Here is an 11,631-nt window from a genome sequence, read left to right as displayed (position 1 = left end):
ATATCGCATATCATATCCGACCCTCCGGTCACCCAGTCAAACCCTTCCGGGTACAGTATAGTGAGAAGACTCACCTCGTAAATGCTGAAAGCTAGCAACTCCTGAAATCACTCGTGCACAAACCAACGAGCTACAACCCTCCTATAGCATTACATAACTCATTAGCACTCATATCATCTAAGTGTGACTATCCCTAAGAAGTCAGACTTAGGTCAACTCTGGTCAACGGTCAACGGTCAACTCGACTGGACTCGGCGAGTACCATGGCGACTCGGCGAGTCTAGTCGTCCTCACAATTTCCTGAATATTCCCTTTCTACTCGTCGAGTATTCCTCTTGACTCGACGAGGTCCTCGTGGAAGAATCGCGGGGCCACCCCGACTCCACTCGCCGAGTCTGATGAACAACTTGGCGAGTCCCAGTAAATCTTCAAGCTACTCGTCGAGTCTGAAGAACAACTCGGCGAGTCCATGCCATGCAGACGAGTAACTGCTTCCTGAGATAGGTCTCGTCCCGAAGTACACATGCATGGGACCTTCTGGACCTCTAAAGGTCCTAATACAAGATTATAGTCGTGGGGTAACAAGGCATTACTTCATCAAATCACTAAATGGGTTCTATAAACCCTAATTTCATAAATACATCAATATAGCAGAGCATACACGAATTCTTACCTGGATGATGTGTTCTCTGTATTCCCAATCCTCAGAATGTGACCCTTTGCTGCTCTTTTAGCCAATCCTTCCTCTTCCTTGCACACCCACTCTTCTATAACCAACAATGGCCTAAGATCCTTGCTCCTGCTGCACTAAATCGATTTAGGGTTCTTCTCAGAAGGCTAAAACGAACAATGACGGCCAATGGACCCCTTTTATACGTCCCAAACCTGAACGGTTAGGGTTTCCGCTAAACAGCGTCGACTCGCCGAGTCCATATCTGGACTCGTCGAGTCCAGTCGCGGACCCGCGACCAAGTCTGCGATCCTACTCGGCGAGTCTAGGCTCCAACTCGCCGAGTCCCCTCTTAAATCACCCCAAAAACATAATTTTAATAATACCTGAGATTCCGGGCTGTTACAACTCTCCCCCACTTGGATTAGACTTCGCCCTCGAAGTCTCACTCTGCAAATAGTTCCGGATGCTGCTCCCGCATTTCGCGCTCCGGTTCCCAAGTCATTTCTGATCCCTTACGGTGTTGCCATTGAACCAACACCAGAGGTACCTCCTTGTTCCTCAGAACCTTGATCTTCCGATCCCTGATAGCCACTGGTCTCTCCGCGTAATTCAGACTCGCATCCACCTGAATATCCTCCAATGGAACCACTGCCGACTCATCGGCTATGCACTTCCTCAACTGCGACACATGAAAAGTGTCATGGATCTGACCCAACTCCGCTGGCAACTCCAACCGGTAGGCTACCCGACCTATCCTTGCAATCACACGAAATGGCCCAATATACCGGGGCCCCAACTTGCCTCTCTTCCTGAACCGAATCACTCCTTTCCAAGGAGAGACCTTCAGGAGAACGAAGTCGCCGACTTGAAATTCAAGCTCGGATCGGCGCCTGTCTGCATAACTCTTCTGTCGGCTCTGGGCAGTCAATAATCTTTGTCTCACTTGTTGAATATGCTCTGTCGTCTGGAGTATGATCTCCGTGCTGCCCATCACTCTCTGTCCCACCTCTCCCCAGCAAATGGGAGTCCGACACCTCCTACCATACAACAGCTCGAAAGGCGGCATACCAATGCTCGAATGATGGCTGTTGTTGTAGGAAAACTCTGCCAATGGTAAATACGCATCCCAACTACCCCCGAAGTCTAACACACACGCTCGGAGCATGTCCTCCAGTGTCTGAATTGTCCGCTCGCTCTGACCGTCTGTCTGGGGATGGTATGCGGTACTAAAATGCAATTTAGTACCCAGCTCCTCATGGAATTTCTTCCAGAATCTGGAAGTAAAGCGCACATCACGGTCTGACACAATCGAGATCGGCACCCCGTGCCGAGATACCACCTCTCTCACGTATATCTCCGCCAATTTCTCCGCCGAAGAACTCTCACTGATGGCAAGGAAGTGTGCACTCTTTGTCAACCTATCCACGATCACCCAAATTGCGTCAACTCCCCTAGCAGTCCTCGGCAATTTGGTGATAAAATCCATAGTAATCTGTTCCCACTTCCACTCGGGGATCTCCAATGGCTGTAACTTGCCATGCGGTCTCTGGTGCTCATCCTTAACCCTACGGCAGGTCAAGCACCTCTCAACGAACCATGCCACGTCCCTCTTCATACAGGGCCACCAATATTCCTTCTTTAAATCCAAATACATCTTTGTAGCACCAGGATGGATCGAGAATTTCGATCTATGAGCCTCTTCCATCAAAGTAGTACGCGTACCGCCCACGAACGGTACCCAAATCCGACCCTGAAACGTCATAAGGCCTCGACTATCCTTGACAAACTCTGAGATTAACCCCACAACCCGCTCTTTCTTCTGCATTTCTGGTCGCACAGCCTCTGCCTGGGCCCCACGAATAGCATCCAATACTGGAGTCATCACAGTCAGTCTCAAGCATACGTCTCGCAATGGAGTGCTCTCCGCCCTGCGACTCAATGCATCGGCTACCACATTAGCCTTGCCTGGGTGGTACAGGATCTCACAATCATAATCCTTGACCACATCCAACCACCTCCTCTGACGCATATTTAGGTTGGGTTGATCCATCAAATACTTCAAACTCTTATGGTCCGTGTATATCGTACATCGAACCCCATACAAGTAGTGACGCCAAATCTTGAGAGCGAACACTACTGCCCCCAACTCTAAATCATGCGTGGGATATCTCGCCTCATGAGGCTTCAGCTGCCTCGACGCATAAGCTATCACATGACCCCTCTGCATTAACACTGCACCCAATCCCGAAATCGATGCGTCGCAATATACCACGAAATCTTCCATCCCTTCTGGAAGAGCTAATACCGGGGCTTCGCACAATCTTTGGCGAAGTGTCTCAAAGGAGGTCTGCTGTTCGGGCCCCCATGAGAACGTAACACCCTTCCGGGTCAATCTGGTGAGTGGCACTGCGATCTTGGAGAAATCCTTGATAAATCTCCGATAATACCCTGCCAACCCAAGGAAACTTCTGATCTCAGAGGGTGACTTCGGCACCTCCCAACTCATCACCGCCTCAACCTTGGCCGGATCGACCAATATCCCTTTCTGATTAACCACATGTCCTAGAAACTGGACTTCCCGCAACCAGAAGTCACATTTGGAGAACTTTGCATAAAGTTTCTCCGACCTCAATACCTCAAGGACCTCCCTCAAATGCTACTCATGCTGCTCTCTCGATCTCGAATACACCAGAATGTCGTCGATAAATACGATCACCGACCGATCCAACATCGGCCTGCATACCCTGTTCATGAGATCCATGAACACAGCCGGGGCATTGGTGAGTCCAAAAGGCATCACCACAAACTCATAATGTCCATATCGCGTCCTAAACGCTGTCTTCTGGACGTCTTCACCCCGTACTCTCACCTGATGGTATCCTGACCTCAGATCGATCTTGGAAAACCAAGATGCTCCCTGCAACTGATCGAATAAATCATCGATCCTCGGCAACGGGTAACGGTTCTTGACCGTTAGCTTGTTCAACTCCCGGTAATCAATGCACATCCGGTGTGAACCATCCTTCTTTTTGACGAACAGAATAGGTGCTCCCCATGGCGAGCTGCTCGGCCGAATGAATCCCTTTCCCAGCAACTCCTGGAGTTGCGAGGACAACTCTTGCATCTCTGGAGGTGCAAGACGATAGGGCACTTTGGCAATAGGCGCTGCCCCCGGAACCAGATCGATACTAAACTCTACTTGCCTCACAGGCGGTACTCCCGGCAACTCCTCGGGAAAGACATCTGAAAACTCGCGCACCACCGGAACTTCCTCAACTGACTTCGGTTTCTCAGAAACCTCCCGCGTATCCATCACATACGCCACGAAACCCTTACAGCCCTGCCGTAGACACTGCCTCGCCCTAGCGGCCGAACAAAAAGCTGATCCCGAACGGGTACCCTCGCCGTATACCGAAAGAACTCCCCCTCTAGGGTCTCGTATAGTCACCAACTGACGCTCACAGTCGATGACAGCGCCGAACCGGCTCAGCCAGTCCATGCCCACGATGACACAGACATCCCCCATCACGATAGGAATCAGATCAATCGGGAATCCAACCCCGAAAATCTCTAGTACACATCCCCAAAGAACCTCCGTAGCACAAATCACCTTCTCGTCAGCTATAGAGACTCTCAAAGGTCGACTCAACGACTCACGACTAACGCCAATATGCTGACTAAAGGCCAAGGACACAAAGGACCTACTCGCACCCGAGTCAAATAACACTAAGGCAGGCACAGAGTTCACAAGGAAAGTACCTACGCGCATAATAACATAAGCATAACATATCGACATTAAAATAATTACATGAATTACAACATACCTGCCACAACATCGGGCGCAGCGCGGACCTCTTCCGCAGTCAGCTGAAAGGCTCTTCCCCGAGCCCTCGGGGCCTCGGCCTTCACCGGTCGAGTCGCAGGAACTCCGGCAGCAGGTGCAGATCCCTGAAGAAGCTGAGGGCACTCGGCCTTCCTATGGCCAGTCTGGTTGCAATGAAAGCAAACCGTAAATCCCTTGGGGCACTCCCTAGCAATGTGCCCCTCCTTGCCACACTTGTAGCAAGCACCAGATCGACATACTCCATCATGACTCTTGCCGCACTTCCCGCAAGTGCGACCCTTCGAACCTCCTGTCCTCGAATCAGCGGACTTGGCCCGCTTGGCTGCCGGTTGGAACTGAGCCGGTCGCCGATCCCCCCGCTGAGACTCGGCCTCCTCCCTAGCCTGGGTCTCCAACTCGATCTCGCGCTTCCTGGCATTCGCCTGAAGCTCAGCAAAAGTATGGTAAGTGGAGTTTGACACAAACTCCCGAATATCCCTCCTCAAGACACCCAAGTATCGGCTCATCCGAGCCTGCTCTGAGGACACCAGCTCAGGGCAAAACATCGCCCTCTCATGAAACTTCCGTGTAATCACCGCAACAGAATCGGTACCCTGCTTGAGGGTTAAGAACTCCTGCACCAATCGTTCCCTCTCCACCGGGGGAACGTACTCATCCCTGAACATGGCAGTAAACCCCTCCCATGTCACCGCTGTAGTCTCTGCCAAAGTGAAATTCGCTGTCACGAACTTCCACCAGTCCTTCGCTCCCAGACGGAGCTGGTTCAAAGCGAACCGTACCCTCAGGTGCTCCGGGCATGAACAAGTATAGAAGCACCCCTCTATATCCGCGATCCACCTCATCGCAGCAATCGGATCCTGCGTCCCATCGAACTCTGGTGGCTTCGTGTTGCTGAACTCTCGGAACAGCAATGAATCACCCCCTTGTGGCCTAGCAGCGGCCACAGCTGCGGTAGCTGCAGCGGTTGCAGCCTCGGTCAATGCAGCGTACCGCTCGTCGAACGTCTCCATCAGGGTGGTCTTGATAGACCCAAACATCTCCGGGATCTCAGCCCGGATCGCCGCCGCCACCTCCTCGTGGATCATCTGACGAATATCCTCGTCACTCACACCGCTCGTACTCGCCCCGTGCCGCGGTCTAACCATGATATCTCTGAAATACAACATAAAACTATCAGAGATTCTACCGAGTATAATCGTACTCGACACGCAACCCTACTCAGTCCCAGATATCCAGGGATTCTTACTTGGGCCTCCCACTGACCCGGTGTCCTCGGTAGTACGGGCCCAATACTACCGACCACACCGCATCAATGTTCATCCCAAGTCCTCCTCCCCAAACTCCAGATAGTGAGTACTCTACTTCTGATACGCTCTATCTACCCGCATACTAGCAAAGCATCTCATAAGGCAACTTCCCTAGACTAAGGCATCACAAATCAGGCCACTCTAGTCCTATCATGAATACCTAGTCTTCTAGCATGCATAACAATTCATATCATATAATATTGTAAGGTATTTTGGGGATCTTTACCGTTCGGGCGCTGACTGATCGTACACACTGCTTCTTTCTTGCTTACCACGAAACCATTTACAAAAGTTTATGCCTTTATTTGAAAAGTTTCCTCAAATCCTCAGTTTGAGTTCAGTTACCCCCAAAGGTGCACTCGAATCCCTCAAACCTGGCTCTGATACCAATTGTAACAACTCAAATTTTTCAAACAAATTTTTCACTTTTAAAACATAATTATTTCCATTAAAAACAAGACATAAACAGTTTAATTATTCGGTCAATACAATTATTCAAACTCCCAAGATCATAAAACAATCTTCAGTGTGTATCGATCATGCCGGCGCCTTCCCACGGTCCTCGCTAGTACCTGAAATACATGCACAACAACTGTAAGCATAAATGCTTAGTGAGTTCCCCAATATACAACTTACGCACATACGCCTTTCCAGGCCCGACCTTCCGGTCCATGTGTCTCAGGGGACTTCCGTCCCTGCTGGGTAAACCTTCCGGCCTTACCCACGCCGACCTTCCGGTCCATCACACATCATATCGCCTTCCGGCCCATAACATATTGCCTTCCGGCCCATAATATAATCGCCTTCCGGCCCATAACATACATAGCACATTTTACATATAACATACCACATACAGCATACATATCGCATATCATATCCGACCCTCCGGTCACCCAGTCAAACCCTTCCGGGTACAGTATAGTGAGAAGACTCACCTCGTAAATGCTGAAAGCTAGCAACTCCTGAAATCACTCGTGCACAAACCAACGAGCTACAACCCTCCTATAGCATTACATAACTCATTAGCACTCATATCATCTAAGTGTGACTATCCCTAAGAAGTCAGACTTAGGTCAACTCTGGTCAACGGTCAACGGTCAACTCGACTGGACTCGGCGAGTACCATGGCGACTCGGCGAGTCTAGTCGTCCTCACAATTTCCTGAATATTCCCTTTCTACTCGTCGAGTATTCCTCTTGACTCGACGAGGTCCTCGTGGAAGAATCGCGGGGCCACCCCGACTCCACTCGCCGAGTCTGATGAACAACTTGGCGAGTCCCAGTAAATCTTCAAGCTACTCGTCGAGTCTGAAGAACAACTCGGCGAGTCCATGCCATGCAGACGAGTAACTGCTTCCTGAGATAGGTCTCGTCCCGAAGTACACATGCATGGGACCTTCTGGACCTCTAAAGGTCCTAATACAAGATTATAGTCGTGGGGTAACAAGGCATTACTTCATCAAATCACTAAATGGGTTCTATAAACCCTAATTTCATAAATACATCAATATAGCAGAGCATACACGAATTCTTACCTGGATGATGTGTTCTCTGTATTCCCAATCCTCAGAATGTGACCCCTTGCTGCTCTTTTAGCCAATCCTTCCTCTTCCTTGCACACCCACTCTTCTATAACCAACAATGGCCTAAGATCCTTGCTCCTGCTGCACTAAATCGATTTAGGGTTCTTCTCAGAAGGCTAAAACGAACAATGACGGCCAATGGACCCCTTTTATACGTCCCAAACCTGAACGGTTAGGGTTTCCGCTAAACAGCGTCGACTCGCCGAGTCCATATCTGGACTCGTCGAGTCCAGTCGCGGACCCGCGACCAAGTCTGCGATCCTACTCGGCGAGTCTAGGCTCCAACTCGCCGAGTCCCCTCTTAAATCACCCCAAAAACATAATTTTAATAATACCTGAGATTCCGGGCTGTTACAACAAGAAATCATACTTCACTTCCTCCTCCTCCTCCAATTATTCTCCCTAACCCACAAGATTGTAAAATTGAAAGGTTCAATATCACTCAAGCCCTTTTGGCAAGTAAACATAAAGAAGGAAAGTCGGTGTGTGCACACGTCCTAGGGATGAAGTCGCACATTGATAGACTAAGAATGAAGGGATCCGTTGTTAGTGAAGAGATGGCTGTTGATTGGGTTCTTCAGTCACTTCCTAACTCGTATAGTGAGTTCGTAAGAGAGTACTATATGATGAACCACGACGTGACCCTTATAGATCTCACCTATATGCTTATTGCTACCGAATCAGCAATGGTTTGGCGCAATAGAAAAGCAAAGTTGATTGGTGAATCTGCCTTCAATACCTCTATAGATATAGACAATGGCAATGAAAGACATGCAATGATCGAAAAGTTTGATCATAAGAGAAAGGCGATGTCTGAAGTAGTTCCATGTGTTGTTCCAAAAGAGTCAATTTGCTTTTATTGCCAAGAGAAGGGGCATTGGAAACGAAGTTGCCCTAGTTACCTAAGAGATCTAAGAGATGGGAGAGTTAGAAAGTATGGCTCTACTTTAGGTAAGAATCCACTATCTAACTCCATTAAGTTCCTATTCATTGATTCTTAATACATGATGTAATAAGATTACATTTGAGTGTTTTGTAGGGTCGGTGAAAACAAAGGAAGCTTGATAAGAGAGCAAGATGAATCTAATCACAAGAGATGGATCTCGATCGCATGGACTTGAAGATTAGATTTTGAGCTTAGAAAGTTATGATAGAGTTGTTAGAAATTTTCTTTTGTACATAGTTTTCAATCGATTTTGCATTGTAAGGACAAATTTTCCCGCTGCTTTTATAAATAAAATAAATTTTGTTTGACTTATTTATTTATTTATTTCCTTGCAATGAAATCATTATGAAAATTGATGTTTGAATATTTCTACAACGAATGGATATGATTCCTAGTTATGTTATGGAAATGTCAAGAATTTACCAAATAGGGAGAGTTTCTCATCGCCCAAAGTTTCAATTGGATAGAAATTTGGAATCACGCAACTTGGATTGCATGATGAATGAGAAATTTCATATTTGGAAATTAGACAAATTCGTTGACAATGTGTCAAGCGAAGGACTAGGACATCGAGTACACAAAGTTGTGTGTTGATCAAGTCCAACATAATAGTAACAAAGATATTCGTCATGATTTACTAAAGGTTTAGTAAATATGATTGTACTTACAAGATTAAGTGTAATTCTAAATTGATTAAAGGGTTTAGATCAATAGTAGAACGAATAAGAAGAATCAAGTAGGCAGAAAGATAAAAGTTTCTCCATTCTAAGAAGAAGGGAGAGTAGCTTTTATGCTTTATGATAGGTCTTAATGATTAAGAACCATATCTCATTTGATCCTCTAAGTGAGTCTTAGTACAATTGTATGTTTAAGAAGAGGAATCAAGGATTGAAGAAATGGTTAAATCAAGAAGACTATCATACTTCGTTCCAATAACAAGTCTTAAAGTTAAGATCGTGACAATGAGTGAAATGTATTAAAGGTTTATAACATTCATCAAACGTGGAAAGTTGTGATGTCTTGAATAAGACAAAGACCAACTAGGACCAATTTATGAAGTGTTTTGATAAAAGCTACACTAACTCTTGAATATTTGTTTGTCAAGAAATGGTTATTGACAAAAGAATCTTATATGTCAAGGAGTCAGTGGGAGTCTTAATGGTCTTGAAAAGTTTCAAGAACAAATCAAATAAACCTTATCGATCATCACTAGCACACGAGTTGAGGTTTACAACCTATCGTGCTGACATTATTTTGATTCTGTGATGTTCCAATTGAGTTAATTATGCATGTGAGTCCTATGAGTTCTCATTTGAATGCATAAAAGGCAAGGCACCTTAATCAATGAAAGGTACATTGATAGGAAAAGGTGAGCTGCATAACTACTTGGAAGACCTGGTGGGCAGCTGTGCTACCATAATGCAAGAAATCAAGATAAAGAAAGTTCGATCCATATGAGTTTGAATTTGTCGTAAACTTTAGTTTTAACAAATTCACATGGATAGGAACAAATACACCGCTTTAAAATCTAAGTGTCGTAAGATTTCCTCCTTCATGAAAATGATTGTGAGGAAATGTTTTCACTAAGAGAGATTTTAAGAAGATAGTGATTGTAAAATTGCATTCTCAAATTCAATCATGGTTACGGCATCCCTTTCCAAAATTTGAATTGTGAGGTTTGGCAATTAGTCTTAATTGTTTAGACACACATATGAACTATCAAAGGCAAAGGTGTATAAGTTCAAGAAGCCTTGATAAAAGATTATCAAAGCACTATGTATTAGAAACATGGACTTAAGAAATTCAATATGTATTGTCTTTCTGGAAGTTAAGATGTTTAAGAATACATGTCGAAGCTAGTGGGAGCATAAGTGTTATGTTTTATAATAATCATCATGATAGTGGGAGCATAAATGTTATGATTATATGATTATTAAGGAAAGTATTGCAAGGTTAGCAATATTAATTATAGAAAACAAGAGTCATACTTTGCAAAGTTGTAAGAGTTGAAAGGTTGTTTTGCTATAATTAAGGGAGAGAATATTATGCTTCATTTCAAATCTAAAGGATTAGGTTGAGAAATGTTAATAAATTTAGTCAAAGGTACATAGTGTGTTCTTAAAATTTCGATTATGATTACGGCATCCCTCTTCACAATTCGAATTTTGAGAACATAGCAAATAAAACATTATGCGTCGTGTCCCATACGCTTCGGGTATAGGATCGATTGCAATTGCTTTAATGTTTGATCATTCTAAAATTTTCCAAATGTCAAGCGCATTTAGAGGGAAAAGGGACTAGAATTGGTTTTGACTAAAACAATTAAACAACTATCAAAGGACAACCCAAAGTTCGACGAGGATTGGTCGCTTGTGAGTAGTTGGAAGTATAGTATTGGAAAATATGGAAATGTTTCCATATTGGATGGACCGTATCGACATCATTACGAATAGATAAGATTCTATTAAGAATGAGTTGTCATATGGAACATATGGAAGTGTGTCCATATTGGGATTTGAATATTGAGAAATCTATGACTAGATTAGAAACTTCTATGCAAAAGGATGTTCAAAGAATGTACTTTGAGTGAGAGACATCACGTCCATGGAATTGTCTTGTAACAATCTCCGATAGAGGACTTTGTAATATCATTGGCAATAGTCTTTGTGACTTTGATGCAGTGACATTACAAAAGAGATCATTGCATAAAATGTTAGAATCTAGCATATTCTATAAGTAGCAAGAATTTGATATTCTTTGACTTATGAAAAACGGATTTGGAGTTGTGAAATGAAAAGGATTGGAAATGTATTCAATGAGATCTGTTTCACAAAGTAAGAACCATAGGTAAACATTGTGTGCATGCTAGGAGCATGAGACAAGTGTTGGAATTCAAGTAAGAAGTTGATTACCCGAAACGACAAATAATGAGTAATCAATATGGTGATAAATAAAAGGTGTTTTATTTATACTCAAAGGTTTGAGGCCATATGGGATTAGTATTATTCTTGTGTTTCACATTTGCATGTTTTGACTTCCAGAATAATTGAGTTTATTAAGAATAATCGAATTATTCAAACGGGCCACAGTCGTTCATATGTTGGAAGTAGATATGAATGAAGACTGTCGTGAATTGGTGTGTGGATTGTCTAAAAGAGTATTAGACATAAGCAAGAGTTTGCTGCAACGTTCATGAGTGCTTATGAATGTGATTTGAGCATTGGATTAGACCCACGCTCACTTGGATCACTCCATGGATTGTATCACGAGTGATTGGTG

This window comes from Lactuca sativa, chromosome 4 (genome assembly GCF_002870075.4).
Source record: "Lactuca sativa cultivar Salinas chromosome 4, Lsat_Salinas_v11, whole genome shotgun sequence".
Classification (NCBI taxonomy): domain Eukaryota; kingdom Viridiplantae; phylum Streptophyta; class Magnoliopsida; order Asterales; family Asteraceae; genus Lactuca; species Lactuca sativa.
The sequence above is the reverse complement of the archived record's forward strand: the minus strand, read 5'-3'. Positions refer to the sequence as shown.